This window comes from Schistocerca americana, chromosome 4, assembly GCF_021461395.2.
Source record: "Schistocerca americana isolate TAMUIC-IGC-003095 chromosome 4, iqSchAmer2.1, whole genome shotgun sequence".
Taxonomy (NCBI): Eukaryota; Metazoa; Arthropoda; class Insecta; order Orthoptera; family Acrididae; genus Schistocerca; species Schistocerca americana.
The window spans coordinates 291,717,841-291,735,994 of NC_060122.1; the positions used below are offsets into that span (position 1 = coordinate 291,717,841).

The following is an 18,154-nucleotide window of genomic DNA, read 5'->3' on the forward strand; positions in this document are numbered from 1 at the left end:
ACGAGGAGGAGAAGGAGGAGGAGGAGGAGGCAGACGAGGAGGAGAAGGAGGAGGAGGAGGCAGACGAGGAGGAGAAGGAGGAGGAGGAGGCAGACGAGGAGGAGAAGGAGGAGGAGGCAGACGAGGAGGAGAAGGAGGAGGAGGCAGACGAGGAGGAGAAGGAGGCGGAGGCTAGGAGGAGAAGGAGGAGGCTAGGAGGAGAAGGAGGAGGCTAGGAGGAGAAGGAGGAGGCTAGGAGGAGAAGGAGGCTAGGAGGAGGAGAAGGAGGAGAAGGAGGCAAGGAGGAGGAGGAGGAGAAGGAGGCAAGGAGGAGGAGGAGGAGGAGGAGGAGGAGAAGAAGGCAAGGAGGAGGAGGAGGAGGAGGAGGAGGAGAAGAAGAAGGCAAGGAGGAGGAGGAGGAGGAGGAGGAGGAGGAGGAGAAGAAGGCAAGGAGGAGGAGGAGGAGGAGGAGAAGAAGGCAAGGAGGAGGAGGAGGAGAAGAAGGCAAGGAGGAGGAGAAGGAGAAGAAGGCAAGGAGGAGGAGAAGGAGAAGAAGGCAAGGAGGAGGAGAAGGAGAAGAAGGCAAGGAGGAGGAGAAGGAGAAGAAGGCAAGGAGGAGGAGAAGGAGAAGAAGGCAAGGAGGAGGAGAAGGAGAAGAAGGCAAGGAGGAGGAGAAGGAGAAGAAGGCAAGGAGGAGGAGAAGGAGAAGAAGGCAAGGAGGAGGAGAAGGAGAAGAAGGCAAGGAGGAGGAGAAGGAGAAGAAGGCGAGGAGGAGGAGAAGGAGAAGAAGGCGAGGAGGAGGAGAAGGAGAAGAAGGCGAGGAGGAGGAGAAGGAGAAGAAGGCGAGGAGGAGGAGAAGGAGAAGAAGGCGAGGAGGAGGAGAAGGAGAAGAAGGCGAGGAGGAGGAGAAGGAGAAGAAGGCGAGGAGGAGGAGGAGGAGAAGAAGGCGAGGAGGAGGAGGAGGAGGAGAAGAAGGCGAGGAGGAGGAGGAGGAGAAGAAGGCGAGGAGGAGGAGGAGGAGGAGGAGGAGGAGGAGGAGAAGAAGGCAAGGAGGAGGAGGAGGAGAAGAAGGCAAGGAGGAGGAGGAGGACAAGAAGGCAAGGAGGAGGAGGCAAGGGAAAAAGTAAGGAAGACAGTGAGATGGAGAAGGACAAAGAAAGGAACCAAACAAAGGAAAGAAGAAACCAAAATAAGTGAAAAACCAAAATGACTACAAATATAAGTCGTGGAACCGCAGTCTCCGGACGCAGGTGCAAACTACCCCCTTGATGGGGAGGGACTCCTTTTAGTCGCCACTTATGACAGGCAGGAATACCTCGGGCCTATTGTAACCCCCGGACCTGCAGGGGGGATCAAACCACCATCTCTACCCCTTGGAGTAGAGGATGAAATAAAGATGGGTGGTCAGTTAGGGTTACTTAGCGAAACACAGAGCTGATGAGTTCCTCACTCAAAAGGTAGCTGATCTGGAGTTAGTAACATCTGGGAGAAATTTGATCGGATTATGGAAGTATGTAGGAGTGGTAAAATCGAGGTCTCTCCCCAAGGCTCACCTTTGATGAGAGAAACCCCTTCACATATGACCCCTGCAAACCCAATGAAGGACAAAGACCACCTCAGGATAATTCCAGGTGATTCGTCATAATGAAAGTGGGAAGGCTAAAAACGTAACGTATCACATGGAGCGATGATAACAAAATGAGAGATAGTTAGGTCAGTAGGTATGTGGGGCCAAGCAATTATCTTCCAGAACTGCGAGCATGTGGGGTGGGTGGGGGGGGGGGGGGGGGGCAATCCCTTATGCAGGCCCATCACACATCCCACCTCCAACCGGTTGTTGCTGCTGCTACTGCTGCTGTTGCTGTTAAAGAGGGGAACACTACCTATTATTCAGAGTGCAACTCCTAAAATGGAAAATAGTTGATGTCAGAGAAAGGGGGCTATCTGCATTCAGAAGCAATTAAAATAGTAAGAAGGATGACCAACGCAGCTGGTGAGAGGTAGGATCGAGGAGCTCTAGACCCAGCATGCAGTGGGAGGTACCTCAATCCCGACAATATATCTTCCCCCTCCTCCCATTCCGCTAGAAATTTAAAACTTAGTGATTGAGGATGAAAATCACTTATTCATTGAGAAAAAAAGAGATCCAGTTCCACTGTCCACGAGTCATCTGCCAATATTAGAGAAAGAATATGGAAGACCATGCTTCACAGTCATAGTGAGCCAAACAAGAGGGCATTCAATCTAGATATGAGCTACTGTCTGTAATGCTCTACAACCACAACATGGGGGTGACTAATTACAAAGGAGAAAATTAAGTTAAGATAGTATGACTGGTGCAGGGTTGACATGGGATTATGGATTCCTTCTGGGAGGAAAATGAGCTCCTTGTAGCAGCAGCTGATAGTGCAGAGCTTTTTAGAGGAGGCAGTAGCCCACCAGATGTTCCACTTCCAAATGAGGAGAGATCTTATTTGCACCTGCAAATCAACACCCAGAATCGTCGAAGTCAATGGCGGGCGGGTAATCGATTCTCTAGGCATATGGTCGGCCATTTCATTCCCCGGGATACCCACGTGACTTGGGACCAAGAGAATGACTGCTGAGCATATAATACACCTAAGTCAGAGGAAAGGTCATGACTAGCAAATACAACAAGGTTACATGAGTAACGTCAATCAGTAGCCTGTAGACTGCTCACTGAGCCATTACACATTAAATGTGTCTAGAGACGTTGTTTAATAAAATGTAGGGCTTTGTTCATGGCTACCTGCTCTACCATAAAACCGCAACATGTTCCTGGCAACAACATATGTTGCTGACTGGTGGAAGATGTAGAAGCATACTGCATTTTATCCATGGTTTTAGAGCCACCTGTGTGAATAGCAGCAGCACTCATACTCCTGAAGAGCATGGAAAGCACAATCTAAGACGTTAGGCGAATGTTGTGGCAGAGGGCCTCGAGAGGCACTCGATCTGGTAAGGGTGTCAGGAAGGGGAGGAGTCGATGCCCTTACATGGAGAATTCAATAAGTAGAAGGATTAGGAAATTGTTGGACGGTGATGGTACCATCAGAACTGAAGAGCAGATCCCTTGGGCAAGCACAGTGTTTACTGGACTAGACTGGAAGGTGGTCAGTCCCGCTTCACTATAATGGACTGGGTCCAACAATTTACAGCTGAACGTGCCACTCAACCGTGAAAGACAAGGATTAGACAAGGACTTGGTAAATCTGAAGGAGAATAAAGCAATCCATGCCCCCAAATTTGTTGACAAATGAATAGGGGGCAGCCATGCCAGCTTTTTATCAGGTAAGTCCCAAAAAGCGTCTAAAAGCATGTAAAACACTAGAAAGGAATGACCAAGGCAAATGCCGACAAAGGAAGGGTCGAAGGGACTGCAGACCCACCATGCAGCAGGAGACACCTCAATCCCCCCCATATATATATATATATATATATATATATAGTGTGTGTGTGTGTAAGTTTTCTATATGCAAACTGAGGTGACGAATGGAAATTTGTGAGAAGGCTGGGATTCGAACCTAGGTCTGCTACTCACTAGGGAGATGCATTACCACTATGACACACTAGCACAGTGGCTTTTAAGAGCTTCATGGACTAACCTAGCTCACCACCTTCCTCACACCGAATTTCCTCTCACGCATCAGCTCACTTGGTCTCGCTCCCAAACTCGAACAGCACTGCAAAGGCTCTCCAACTGTACAGTAATACCACCTAAGCATAGAAAGAAATAGGTGATCCTGCCTGAAACGCAGGTATATGTGCTGTGAACTATATAGTTCCAGGAACCTTTCCAAGTCTCTAACATCTATGATATATGCAAAGCCACTGTGCAGGGTTAGGTCTGCCTTGTGGAGATCAAGGTTCGAATCCTGGCCTTAGTAAATATTTCCATTAATCACTTCAGTCTGCGTATATACAACACACATTTTTAAGACTTTAAAAGGTTTCTGGAACCACTTACTTCCATAAAACTGGATTTTACTGTTGTGCATATCCAGTGTACTAGGAACAATAAATGATTAAATTTGTAAGTGATTTGGGATATGAAAGCTGTGAAAGTGTACCGTACTTTCACCTTTGGCAGCAACAACGGCTCTAACCCTGGTTGGGAATCGAGTCTACTAAGTCTGAGTGACAGGTAGGGGGCACGTCATTCCTCGCTGTTTCAACTATGCCAGAGTTCATCATTCATCGTAGGTAATAGGTGGTATGCCAGTCCCCCGGCAACAAATGACAATTATGTTTCCAATGGGCGACATCCTGATGTGGGAAACTCCCATCGCAGCCCCCCCCCCCCCCCCCCTCCGATTTAGTGGTAATAGGTCCAGTGGATGATGATGTCGCGGTCTTCAGTCCAGAGATTGGTTTGATGCAGCTCTCCATGCTACTCTATCCTGTGCAAACCTGTGCTGTCCGGTGGATAGCCTGTCAAAGGCTGAACACAGATCAAGCACGAAAACAGGAAGGTATACTGAACTGCGCAAAAACAGCAAAATCGAAACAGTGAATGGTCCAAGAACAGTAAGTGCAATAAAGAGCAGCCTGAAAGAGCAATGACGTTATAGGTAAGTGGTCATGGTGTTGGACAAGCCAGGTTCAAAACTCCATCGTGCGATTTTTAATTTTTTTCACAATATTGTGAACTGTCAGTCCGGTGATTGCAATGTGTGTTCTCTTTCTGTAGTCTTGACATTTGTCGTACTATCCATTGGTTATACACTGAACAGCCAAAGGAACTTTTAAACTTACCTAATATCGTGTAGGGCCCCTGCGAACATGCAGAAGTGCCCCAACACAACATGGCATGGACTCGACTAATATGTGAAGTAGTGCTGCAGGGAAATGACACCATGAATCCTGCAGGGCTGTCCATAAATCCGTAATAGAACAAGGGAGTGGAGATCTGAACAGCACGTTGCAAAGCATCCCAGATATGCTCAATGATGCTCATGTCTGGGGAGTTCGGCAACACGCGAAAGTGTTTCAACTCTAACGTGTGTTCCTGGAACCCCACTAACAATTCTGGACGTATGGGGCGTCGCATTGTCCTGCTGGAATTGCCCGAGTCCGTCTGAATGCACAATGGACACGAATGGATTCAGGTGGTCTGACAGGATGCTTACGTACGTGTCACCTGTCGGTCATACCTATACGTATTAGGGGCCCCACGTCACTCCAACTGCACAAGCTTTACACCATTACAGAGTCTCCATCAGCTTGACCACTCCCTTGCTGACATGCAAGATCCATCGATTCCATACTCGTACACGCCAATCGGCTCGATACAATTTGAAACGAGACTCATCCGACCAGGCAACATGTTCCCAGTCATCAACAGTCCAATGTCAATGTTGACGGGCTCAGGCGAGACAAAGCTGTGTGTTGTGCAGTTGTCAAGGGTACTGAAATGGGACTTCGGTTCCCAAAGCCCGTATCGATGATGCTTTGTTGAATGGTTTGCATCTGACATTTGTTGATGCCCACCAGTGAGATCTGCAGCAATCTGCGGAAGGGTTGCACTTCTGTCACGTTGAACGATTCTATTCAGTCGTCGTTGGTCCAGTTCTAGCAGGAATTTTTTCCGGCCGCAGTGATGGAGATTTGATGTTTTACCAGATTCCTGACATTCACGATACACTCGTGAAATGGTCGTACCGGAAATACCCATTTCATCACTGCCTGGGAGATTCTCTGTCCCATCGCTCGTGCGCGGACTATAACACCAAGTTCAAACTCACGTAAGTCTTGATAACCTGCCGTTGTACCAGCAGTAACCGACGTAACAAATGAGCCAGACACTTGTCTTATATAAGCGTTGCCGACCGCAGCGCCCTATTCTGCCTGTTTACGTATCTCTGTATTTGAAGACGCATTCCTATACCAGTTTCTTTGGCGTTTCAGTGTATGAGTCGTACGGTAAGACTACGTTACCATCACAAGTAAGTGTGATGAATAGTGAGAGCATGCGAGATAACTTATAGACGTCTCACAGAAATGAAAACAAACGAACGAGTGTGAACTATATTACAACAAAGGAATTAAAGGTTCAAAACTTCCAAAACGGAACAGAACTTCAGAAACGTTAAAAACAAATGTTTTGTCAGAGCATAGAGAAACTGTGATTGTGAAACCTGTGCGTTTATTTGTTGCAACTTACATGACAAACTATAATGTTTTCGTCATTTTCTTTGGAGTGATCACATTCACACATACGAACACCTATATCGGGCAAGGAGGCATATCTCATTTACCAGTTGTACAAATTAGGTAAGTCGATAAGCTATTCCTATAATATGACACACCGTCACTAATGCCGTGTATGATACACCAAACGATGGAAGATTCGGTTGGTTTGTCGACTTGTCATCAAACGTTTGCGGTTCCCATTTGAAAGCCACTTCCTTTCGGCTCCTAAATAGAGTAGTTGTGCAGAATCAAATGGTGTTATAGCTCCCTAACATACACATCACTGTTGACAAGGACGTTACACCACGACACTGACAAAAATAAAGCGAACAGCGAAAAGAAAAAAAAAATGACACGAGGGAGGTTAGAACCACCACCACCACCTCTAGGCGGTGGTGTTAGAACCCGGATCGACAGCTTGGCACTACTAGTCTTAGAACCAGAGCAGGATGTGGATCAGGCAGTCCCCAGGCAAGAATATCGATTATTGGCGTCATCTACCAAAACTAGAATACAGTGGATTCAGCTATGATTGCTAGTACGATCCGGAGACTATAAAAAATCCCACGCTGCAAAAAAGTTAGAAACTGGTGTAACGCACCGAAATTTCAAGCTGTGCGGCCAAAATTATTTCAAAAGTTGGCTGGATACTCCTCTTACACCCGTGAGTAGGTGTGATTGTGCATACGTATAATAGGCTCTTTGCGTATTTAACTTACAGAAAAAGCTACAGTCTCTTGGCCTTACTTGAAACACTTTGAACTTCGAAGCCATGAGCCTCGCAGCAACTATTCTTTTAGCAATATCGTTCTACAGAGGACACTTCATTTCCTAGTTCTCATTTCATGCATTTGTCAACTAGTGATGAACCGAATGAAAGATTGAAATGTTTCCTAAAATATTTGGCGTAGTATTATTCCAGAAATGGGATTTATTTTTTGAGACAAGCCATAAGTACCCTGAATTGTATGCCTGGAGTCCAAATATCTAAATTCACGTGAGATTTACGTGACCCTTGTTCAGGAAATAATTGTGCGATCATGTATGAGTTTCACTTGTGCAAGTGCTATAACACGGTTCTTATTACCAATACCCCGCACTTCTTGCGGACAACTGCCGAAACAATTAAGTATACGTAGTAATTTCCTTGTTACACCAAAGAGAGAAACTAAAGCTGTATGGGACACTACGTCGTCCATTGTTTACTGGGAGAAAAATCAGACATTTGACCATTTCCTAGAAGGCTCATCCTCCATGGACGTCGTCCTACGTATTGGTTTTGCAACAAGGAAACCAATTAAAAATGCGTCCTGTTCATTTTTGTGTTAAACTCTTGAAAGCACTGCAGTATACCTATATAGTCATTTCCTGTAAGCTTTTCGAGACTCTTGGCATGGCAACTAAAAAAGTAAAACGAAAACACTTTTCATCTTATTTTCAGAGGCAATATGCACCGATAAACGTAATATACGAGGTGCATTTAAGTTCTAAGGCCTACGATTTTTTTTCTAATTAACTACTCACCCGAAATTGATGAAACTGGCGTTACTTCTCGACGTAATCGCCCTGCAGACGTACACATTTTTCACAACGCTGACGCCATGATTCCATGGCAGCGGCGAAGGCTTCTTTAGGAGTCTGTTTTGACCACTGGAAAATCGTTGAGGCAATAGCAGCACGGCTGGTGAATGTGCGGCCACGGAGAGTGTCTTTCATTGTTGGAAAAAGCCAAAAGTCACTAAGAGCCAGGTCAGGTGAGTAGGGAGCATGAGGAATCACGTCAAAGTTGTTATCACAAAGAAACTGTTGCGTAACGTTAGCTCGATGTGCGGGTGCGTTGTCATGGTGAAACAGCACACGCTTAGCCCTTCCCGGACGTTTTTGTTGCAGTGCAGGAAGGAATTTGTTCTTCAAAACATTTTCGTAGGATGCACCTGTTACTGTAGTGCTCTTTGGAACGCAATGGGTAAAGATTACACCATCGCTGTCCCAGAACATGGACACAATCATTTTTTCAGCACTGGCGGTTACGCGAAATTTTTTTGGTGGCGGTGAATCTGTGTGCTTCCATTGAGCTGACTGGCGCTTTGTTTCTGGATTGAAAAATGGCATCCACGTCTCATCCATTGTCACAACCGACGAAAAGAAAGTCCCATTCATGTTGTCGTTGCGCGTCAACATTGCTTGGCAACATGCCACACGAGCAGCCATGTGGTCGTCCGTCAGCATTCGTGGCACCCACCTGGATGACACTTTTCGCATTTTCAGGTCATGCAGGATTGTGTGCACAGAACCCACAGAAATGCCAACTCTGGAGGTGATCTGTTCAACAGTAATTCGGCGATCCCCCAAAACAATTCTCTCCACTTTCTCGATCATGTCGTCAGACCGGCTTGTGCGAGCCCGAGGTTGTTTCGGTTTGTTGTCACACGATGTTCTGCCTTCATTGAACTGTCGCACCCACGAACGCACTTTCGACACACCCATAACTTCATCACCACATGTCTCCAACTGTCGAATTTCAATTGGTTTCACACCACGCAAATTCAGAAAACGAATGATTGCACGCTGTTCAAGTAAGGGAAACGTCGCCATTTTAACTATTTAAAACAGTTCTCATTCTTGCCGCTGGCGGTAAAATTCCATCTGGCGTACAGTGCTGCCATCTCTGGGACGTATTGACAATGAATGCGGCCTCATTTTAAAACAATGCGCATGTTTCTATCTCTTTCCAGTCTGGAGAAAAAAATCGGAGGCCTTAGAACTTGAATGCACCTCGTATTTTGATACAGCTATGAAAGCGTTGTACTGACATTCGTCGTTATCAACCTTTCTTTCTGCAACGTTTCCCTGTGTGGGTAGTATAATCAAGACTTTTTTTGCAAAATTCTGTTCGAAAGTTCCAACATTATGTTCTACTTTTCTAGATACTGTCGGTACGTTTCAGATCAATACTTGACGCCATTTTACATCTCGCAACACTTTTTCAGAAATAACATCTGAACTACAAAAAGCGAAACGTAATGCACAGTGCTTTAGGAATTCGTTTAGTGTCATGCGAAGAAGATCAATGATCACCGCTGAAAGGGCATTATTCCAGTAGTAAATGGCTCCAAAGATGATGTCGCTGTACCGAAGTCGCAAAAACGTTTACAGAGTGTAGAATAAAGCCCTTTTCATGTACAAAGATGTTTTTGTGTCCATAGAATCTGGTGCCGTTGTTAATCTTTGCCAAAATTTGGAGGAAGGCCCTTTCAAAACCCTATTATCAATTACAGTTTTGTGAACTATTTTTCCTGCAAACATGTCGTACGGAGCCTATTAACTGCATCCTTCGGTGTTACCTGCGGTTAACCAATTATTTACAAAGAAATGTTACTGCAGTAACTCACTAACCACGTAATTGCGCTATCACAAAAGTTCTCTTGAAGAAACTGAGTCACGAGACATTTGTGCCCCAGCATACCGTGCGAAAAAAAAAACTATGGGAGAAGCTGACAATACACATCGCTTACAATTCATTCGTTTACTTAATGAAAAAAAAATTATACGACCGATTATCGAATTACAAAATGTGCCTGGGAAGGGAGTAAATTTCGCAACTGTTTGCGACATGCCTAGAATGGAAAAGATAATTGTCTTGGTGCATACGGAGAGCCAGAAATCCACAGTAAAAAGTGTTTGTAGATCTTTCCCTGAATTTTTGTTCTCTGCATATATTTAGAGATTTCAGGCTTTCGCTAGAAGCGTGCAGGCAATAAAGAGCTGCTCGTGCAAAAAACATCTTGTCCCCAGATGAATCTCTGCCACTTAACGTTGTCCTTGACTCATTTACAAGGCCACTTTCAAAGGGAACTGCGAGCGCTTGAACTGGAAAGGAAAGTTTGTTGGAACGATAGGAATTTGTGGTATCTATACAGTTTCTCCATTGGCTCTGCCGGTGATGGTGGCCTGCATGGTATGCTTTCTCAGCTCCGTTGTGCCCTACCTGGCGCCAGCACACAATCTTAGCGCATCCAAGTGCTGTGAAATATTTTCATCAGTATATGTTACACTTTCACGGAGTTCATTGATTTTATCCTACGTGAACATTTCTGCCGTCTTAGATTTATGTACATATTTCATTTGTCAAAACAGTATACAGCTAATCTCGACGCTGAACTTTAAGTACTGATTTAATAGTTAACTTTCATGAATGACTAGTTTCATTACCCTTTCCCCGCAAGCAGTAATCACGTTTTCGGAATAAAAATTAGTCCATTTGTTATTCCGGGTGTAAGACAATTCCATTCCAAATTTCTTCCAAGCCCGTCAAGTCATTTCAGTGTGAACGAGTAGAAACACTCAGACTTTCGCATACGTTTCATAATACCGATTGTTTAATACACACAACAATTTATTTTCTCCACAATTATTTTTGAATTATTAAATATAATAAACCCCACTCCATGACCGAGGACGGGCACAGAGTAGAAATATCCATGCGATATTACTGCTCGCGGAGCAATGTCCACTGCTGCTATTGTATTCCCAAGCTGAAGTCTTATTTAGGTGAATTTTAAGAACTTTAATTAACGTTATCATCTCACTTCGATGAAAATCGAAAAGGGAGTGGTGTGACAAAGAATAAAGTATATGTGACAAAAAATGTTTTCTTACGGCACTTGCACAAGTACTTTAGCGAAAACCACAATGTCCACGTACCAGTTTTTTTGTGATGCATACAAAATTTAAATAGTGCTTTATCTAGACCTTGATTTCTCAGTAAAACTTTCTTCACAGCCGACTCAAACTATGTACTCATTTCCAACAGAAAACTACAAAAGACTATCTTTAACTTTGTGATCTCTATACGTTTCGATGTGACGGTTGAATGAATTTTATTCAAGTCACCAGTGTGTGTAAGAGCTGGGGAAGCTACGAACGTAGCAGTAACTTTCGTGCAGTAGCAGCTTATCAATTTACGTGTCATATGTCATTGGAAACCAAAGCATTCCACAAATACATTGCGTAAATGCTCCGGCTCACATGTTGCAGCGCTGTTCCTGAGGCTCCTGCTGACCCTCAGTGACGTCACATCGTCGGCCAGTAGCACTTTAGAACTGTCACTGCCAAACCGTATTTCTTCTACAGACCTTGCATATTCGCGTGAGCCATATGATCCGACGTTAGCGAGCAGCAGTACCGCAGAACGATAAACCGCTGTCCAGATACGCCACAATGCTGCCACTGTCAAATTCCGACACGCAGGCACGAGACTTCAGACAAACATTCAGTTGTGATTTCTAAATGGGAAACCCACTGCGAAATTTTCCTCTTGCGCAAAATGTATATGACGTGAGTCCTGTGTGTTCCGAACGATTGCATATCCAAGCACGCTGTACACGTCGTTCCGTCTGTTGCATACGACCTTCGTCGTGCTGCAATTTAAAGGATCGGCAGAAGTTTTAGAGAAACAATGGAATCTGCGTGGGCGATCGTGCAGTCGAACCCCGCTCTCCCCGGAAGCTAGTCCAGTGGCATGATCACTGCATTCTATTTTAAAATTCGGTTACCATTGATTAGTTTAAAATAGGAGGTATTGTAACATCCCTCAAGCTCTTATATGGATTCCACTGATTACCTCTTCCTCAAAATGGCTTTCGAAAACTAGGATACTGTGGACGCAAGAACACTGGCGCGGAGACGAAATCTTATAACTTGAATACGGTTCTAAAAGGACGAATTGAACACGACAATATTTTACATAGATGAAGAGTGATAACTTGTAAATACAAATGATTTATGAAATCTAGCCTTGTGTCTTACTGGAAATTGTTTACGGTATTGTGAAACAGATGACAACGGGAGCTCTGGCGTTTGTCACTTTGGTTGCGTCTACCAAAATAGCAAAGACTGCTACTGGCAGTTGACGTGCTTGTCAGTCGCCCAAAGTGTAATAATAGTCCCATATATTGTTAGAAGAAGCATAAAATATACTATCCTGTAGACCAGAACATAAAATTGATTCAATTACCCTAAGGTCCAAATCATTAACAGCTCTTTGTATAACTAAGCCCATATCAAAAACCTCTTAAATTTAGGATCAATAAAATTCATAAAGTAACCATGATCAATTGTAAGCACGTTTGTGATGTCAGGTGGTATAGAATTGTACTGAATTAGTACGGAAAGAATCTGGCGCGCGACTGTTGACGGGTTGCACCCTTTTCCTGTAACGATCTGTTTGCGTCTCGAATGAGACTTTACATGGTGCTTTATTTGCGTGCCGCTGTTCGCTGTCACCTTCAGATTTACTACTTCCCCCTGCCAGTATTGTTTGGTATCCTGAGAGGCAAGTTTCCCATCGTACAATTCAAGCTGGATAAGGTAGTCTTAATGGCTCCTTTAACTCAAATTTGTCCGCGGCCATACCCCTTTTGCACATAGTATAACAGTACATTAAGCCAGCCGGTGTCTGACACTGCTGCAATTGCCCTTTTCTGCCTATGGAGCTTCGTAATTCTGGAGGAAATAAATGCATCATTTCGGAACCAACATCTGCATCTCCTCGAGGAATAGACGCAGTCATGTACGAGGTGGAAGTGGTCTCCGTCTTCTCCCCGGAACAGAATTTCTCCAGTATATCTTTTTGAGAACTCAGTTGTCTACGCAAGATGTCAGCATCTCCCGGCTTTTCTGTGACAATGACGTCACTGTAGTACCACCTGGTAGAGACCTCACATAATTTAATAAATCCTGTAAACCATGGGAACATGAGTAGGAAGTCAGATCGTATTTTGTCAAACAATAATTGGTTATATTCAAGCACGTCAACAAAGCACGTGATGTTTATTTCTACCAGACACCTGCCAAACACTTGAAATATACCTACAAAAGTGAACATAATAAAGAAATAAAGTTAAATGGCAGCATATGATGGCCTAACAATTCTATAAACGCCTATTAGAGTATCGCTTACAAATACTTTGTAAAAAATAGAAAACGAGTATATAAACTATGCGTTGCCCATAACATGCCAGTCTTTAACCAAGACGTTGGGACGTTTACACATAGGAAGATGTATGGCATCCCCCACCACTCCCTCTCCTTTGGCTCTGCCACTAACACCATTCAAATTGCTCTTCTCACGGTCCTGAATTTTTTGTACTTTATCTAACTTCTTTAAGTTTTCACTCACTCACCCCCTCCCCCCTTTTTCTCGACACAAACCTCAATGGAAAGAGAATATTTAAGGTAACAAAAAACCTGTCAAACCCTTAAACTTCCTGGCAGATTAAAACTGCGCGCCGGACCAAGACCCGAACTCGGGGCTTTTGCCTTTCACGGGCAAGTGCTCTGCCGACTGAGCTACCCAAGCACGACTCACCACCCGTCCTCACAGCTTTACTGCCGTCAGTACCTCATCTCCCACCTTTCAGACTTGACAGAAGTCTCTCGGTGGGCGGGGAGGGGGGGGGGGGGATAGGAGCGGCATTTAAATTCCACACGAGGCGGCAAAATCCTGGAGCCCGCTCTGGAAGCACAGGCCTTGGTATTTCAGGAAATTATCTTTGTGAATTAGGTTGATATTGGAGCTGTAGCACTTCATATATCTAATAAAGCCGTCATAAATGTTTTCTTGATAACCAAATGAAAATTCCTTTTTAAATTGCTCGCTTGTAGCTTAGCTGTGTTTACGTTCTCATTGAGACGTGTAGGCGCTATATTGTGGGAGGACAAGATGAGGCGCCCCCTAAATTGATCCTTAAAATAAACCAAGCCAAAAACTGATTTGGACAATGCAGTGGTCTGTAAAGCACTGTCTTAATACAAGGTTTGTCTAATTTGCTATCAACATTTTGTCACGAGTACTTGTTGAAAAGGACCATGGTAATAAGCGACCTTGCATATTTACATGAAAACATTCCCTATATCCGACTTAAACCAAAACGGCAGGCGGCCTCGGGAAACATCGAGCACTGCTCATTCCAAGCAGTCCCGACCTTACAAAGCATCACACGAACTTGCTCTCTTCCTGTCTGATCTTCCGAGTCCATAAACAGTTCACTTTATTGAAAGACAATATTAATGTGGAAACAAAGGCACGATGCAGCTCGGCTGTTTGCACATTGTTTAAGTAAGTTAAGAGTTTGTTGCTAGAACAATCTTAACATCGTGTGGAACTACCTCAGACAAACACCGAATTACTTACCAGCATTGATTTTCAACATTGCTCGTGGGTATTTATTTAGAAAACAAGAACGTGAAAACTTGTCAGCTTGGGGTAGTGGATTCAGACTAAATTGTTTGCAACGCAGGGGATAAATGTTACCCCTTTCGTCTCCAAATACAGACCAAAACTACTTCAAATAACCTGGCAGACCCAAGATTGCAATCTCAAATCAGGAAACTCGTGAAGTTTAGCTTATTATACACCACTTCTATGAGGGAAGACGGGCATTGCGAAGACCACATCATGCCAAAATCCTACAGATTAATAACACTTTAATAAAATCTACTCACACTGAAATATTCGGTATCAGTACAGGAACTCGCCCCAGCCACGATATTAAACGTTATGGGAAATAGTGTTCCAAATTGGGAAAGGAAAGTTTTAGTATACTTGTTAGTGTGCACAAGAAGTATAAGCTTAAGCTATGGTATAGTCATCTATGTAAAAACATTGCCCCTCAACTTTTAGCAAGGTTTCCCAAAGTATGCTAAAATTGATTTTTGGCTCCGTTTACCGCATTTGTTAAAATCTGGAGACACTGCCGCTTAGTTTAGTGCACGAATCTCTTAAGTTTTGCTTCAATGGACTAGATGCAAGCTCACACACCTTTTCAGACAGACGCACGTTTACGAGACCAGTGTTTCACAAAGAGAAAGTTAAAAATATAGCAAAAATTTAAAAACTACGAGCGAGTATTTTTGTTCGAAGCATTTACTGTTGAATTTGTAACTCAGTTACGGCTGCTACATTACTCGTAAAAGACAAGGACGTAAAGTGGTTTTAATCCACTGGCCTTCATAAACGTTTATGACCTTCGTTTGCCCCGCGAAAGTCCTGTGCGACAAACAGGTTGTGCTCTTGAGTCAGGAATCTGCGCAAACGAAAGGCAGCCCTCGGAAAACCGGTTATGCGCGCTGACGAGTCGCTTCCTTCCGCTTTTCCGAAGAATTCTGGCGCATATATCGCGCGACGGTATTTTCCGCACGCGACAACCTTCGCCTGTTCCTCATAAGCAACAAAGAGGAAAGGCACCTCATCTCCTGAACATTTGATGTCTATGTTTAACTTACGCGATTGAGAAACCTCCAAGCAGTAGACTCGTCAGATTTTTCAACTGTCAGGATATCAGCATCATAAGCGTGCATTATTTATCAGTTTGCGCGTCCGCAGCCTCCGGAAGTTCAACGCTCTCTGCAACTATTTTGTATGCGACGACAGTGGCAATGCATGAGGCAGACATCTGGTTTAATATCCTCACTAGACGAGGCATTAGTTCTTTTGAAGTGGCCGCAAGTCTAGATGAGTGAAGAATCTAGAAACATATTACGGTCATTCTCCTCCCCCCCTCAGTGTCGCCGCCGTAGATGACACAGTGATAAGATTAGACTAGTTACGGAGGAGGAGATTAGTGTTGAACATCCCGTCGACACCGAGGTCATTAGAGACGGAGCACAAGCTCTGATTAGGGAAGGATGGGAAAGGAAATCTGCCGTGCTCTTTCAGAGGAACCGTCCCGGAATTTGCCTCAAGCTGTTTATGGAAATCACGGAAAACTTAAATCTGGATGGCCGGACGGAGGTTTTAACCGTCGTCATCCCGAATGCAAGTCCAACCACTGTGCTACGTCGCTCGGTGACTAATTGCATTACACCCAGAGGAAAAGAATCATTCTTCTCGTGCTCGATATACGGATGGAATGGGAAGCTACCTTAATACCCAGTGTGATGTGAAGTAGCCTCAATTATGCATTAATTCTGTGAATATTAACAGTTCCAGTTTAATGTTTTTACCAGTGTTGACAATCCCCTGACAAATTAGCGGGATAGTAAGTATTGTATACACATGTTTCATGTTCTTATGTTATTCTTTCTGACATGTTCCACAACCATGAGAATTCTCATTTTTGGGTCTATGGAACGAAAACAATCTAATCTAGTGGTCTACAGATGGATGTAGATTCAGACACTGCAAGGGTTCTACCTAAAACATCTGATTAACAACATCTCAAAAAAAAGTTTATGAATGAATAAACCGCCATTTGAGTGTATTACTGTATCGCTTATACCATCTAGATCTGCTTTTATGTCATCAAGTATAAAGCTAAACGTTCTTAGATCATCAACATGTCATGCCTATTAAGGCAGTCCAAAACAGGTAAACAAGTCTTATTTACCTGCTTTGGAGTGCCTTAACAGATAACATGTTAAAGCTCTAAGAACTTTTAGCATAGTACTTGACAATGGCATAAAATCCGAAATATAGATAGTAAAGAAAATACATTAATATACAGTCAAACGGCGGTTTATTCATTTAAAAAATTGCGCGACTGTGGCTCAACACCACTGGAGCTTTAAACTCGCCGAGGCCAAAGGCAAACAATGTCTCCAGGCTGCAAAATGTCTCCAAGCAGACTGCTTAGACAATTCACAGAAAGCTTAATGATTTTGCCGTATATGTAAATCGATATGATGGAACATGCCTCACGTAAAGATTTTTCTTACAAGAGCAGAATTTCAAGTAAGCTACATTACGCTGTGAAATAGCCAAATCCATATCTGCACAAGTCTCGTCCATCCACGGAGTTCACAGATATTTGACATACGGTACGTCATTCATAGCTTTCCCGAACGTTTCCTCAGCACCTCAGACTGTACTACCAGTTCAAACTGATCTGACGACATAAGTCTGAAGTGTTGCTGGGGTTTCCACTGTGTACGAATAATTCCCAGAAAAATTCCTGTTAAAGTTTCGTGTCTCAATGCACCGGCCTTTTTAGAAAGACAATTGCGCGATTAATACAACGGAAACCTTGAAAGTAGATACCTTACATGACTGCAGCACTCTTTATACAAGCGGTATACACACACCAAAGTACTTATCGTATGACAAAAGCGACGCGACGAAGGTAACAAGTTATTGAGTCCAAGACTATCAGGACTAGACACTTTAACATGGAAACAAGTCCAAGTGCGCGAAACTAAATGCGCTAAGCCATACGTTCACTTTTTGCACGCTGTCCCGGCAATGGCAAGTATTCAAACGTGAGACTGTAGTCTCCAAACGTTCTAGAGAAATAAATCAGGTGAGCAGATGGCTACATGAAAATTACCCATTGCAGACAACCGTGACTGGACTGCGCCCGGTGACACACCTGTGAAGACTGTATTAATCACAGCTGCGATGCCAGCGGATTCCATTCAACGTCGTTCTAAGCTACCTATCAACGGATCACCTGATGCAGATATTTCCGTTGTAGTATTAAGGCTAAACTGAACGCAAGGGACGAAATATGCTGGTACTCAAAGGACACATCTACTTCGCAGACGAACTGTAGGAACAGTGATATGGATCCAGCACATAAAAAAAGCGGGGGGGGGGGGGGGGGCGGAAGCTTGGCGCAGACAGCTCGGGCATACAAAAGGCGCGCTGCTTACTTACTGAGAATCCCACTAGGCAGCGCTGCGCGTTCTCCTCCGCTCCGAGCCCCGGCTCACGAACGACTGGCCGTGTCCGCCGCCGCTCGCCCCCCACCACTGCCGCTCCGCGCGCACGCCGGCCGACAGTCCGCTGTTAACATGTTTACCTCGAACGCAATAGCGGCCGCGCTGGACCAGCCCTTTGCCAGTCAGTCGCTAAGCCGAGGATTAGAGCGAAAGGCGACAAGGTTGAGGCGTGCGTGTAGAGAGGCACGCTCCTTTTTTTTTTCCTGGCTGCCGTCTTTTACTATTCCGTGCGTGCCAGGTCGTT

General features: G+C 44.4%; 1 protein-coding gene across 2 annotated transcripts in view; it reads right to left on the reverse strand.

The window, feature by feature from the left end:
• Positions 1 to 17,933, reverse strand: part of LOC124612742 (2-acylglycerol O-acyltransferase 2-like) — a 116,213-nt gene extending 98,280 nt beyond the window's left edge. The window contains exon 1 of one of the 2 annotated variants that reach the window (XM_047141124.1): positions 17,846 to 17,933. The gene's annotated coding sequence lies outside the window, so the exon portion shown is untranslated. Of the gene's footprint in view, positions 1 to 17,841 lie in introns of both variants that reach the window. The other variant, XM_047141125.1, reaches the window with a different exon arrangement.
• Positions 17,934 to 18,154: the final 221 nt, after the last annotated feature.